Source organism: Leuciscus leuciscus, assembly GCF_965113295.1.
Source record: "Leuciscus leuciscus genome assembly, chromosome: 8".
Classification (NCBI taxonomy): domain Eukaryota; kingdom Metazoa; phylum Chordata; class Actinopteri; order Cypriniformes; family Leuciscidae; genus Leuciscus; species Leuciscus leuciscus.
Window position 1 is genome coordinate 7,110,361 of NC_138732.1, and position 1,097 is coordinate 7,111,457.

The following is a 1,097-nucleotide window of genomic DNA, read 5'->3' on the forward strand; positions in this document are numbered from 1 at the left end:
TGCCCATCAACAGTTTGGTTACTGACATTCTACAAAATCTTAAATCCGCTCTTATCAAACCTGATTATAGCTTGCAGATTATTGTTGATATTGGAGAAATTATTATAGAATGCTTGTGTGAATAATCTAGAGCAAAAACCTAGATTGAATTCATATCATTGGATAAAATTTTGCATTTCTTATTCAAATTGTAAGAAAGATTTGACACATTTTTCTTACAAGTGTAATTTTTTAATTTATTTAGATTTTCTACATCACCTGAAAGCTAAATACACTTTCCATGGATGTATGGTTTGTTAGAATAGGACAATATTTTACCGAGATACAACTATTTAAAGATCTGAAATCTGAGGATGCAAAAAAATCGAAACATTGAGAAAATCGCCTTTAAAGTTATTCATTTATGTTCGCGATTGTGTTGCATTCACTCACAAAAATAAATGTTTTGACCCATACAATGTATTGTTGGCTATTTCCACAAATATCCCCGTGCTACTTGTGACTGGTTTAGGGATCCAGGGTCACCTATATAACTAAACAACCCTTTTTTTTTAGGGATGCAGGGAGATACTTAAGGTCCTGCATGTGAGAAGAAGAAAAGAACAAGCAGATGAGAGACTGTGAGAGGCTGATGTTTCATGTTCCTCTGCTGGTGTCCTGGTTGTCAGAGAGCAGCGCTGCTGATGTATTCAGTATTGTGTTACTGACAGAACCCGCTTTGTTTGTGATGAATGACTGTGCCAGCAGTCCTGACGGCTCTGCTGTTCGATACATATAGACACAATGCCGGCTGCCTCCGGGACACGCTGATGGGCTTTTGTCCCCGTTCGTTTCCATACCGTTTAATCTCGACCACCGTATTGAGGGTGTCGCTGGAGATCAGACCTGGCTTTTTCTCGCCGGGTGAGCAAAGAGTTTATTAACACACAACCGACCTGTAGTTGAGATTTAGGTGGAGGTAAAAGACTTCTTCCTCTTGATAGGAATGCTGTTGTCTCCAAACAGACTGTAGTTTCTGTGGGGGGGTTTTCCTGCAAAGACCGAATCATTGTTTAGAGGAGGAAAACAAAAGGGCCATCAGGCCACTTGAATTGGAC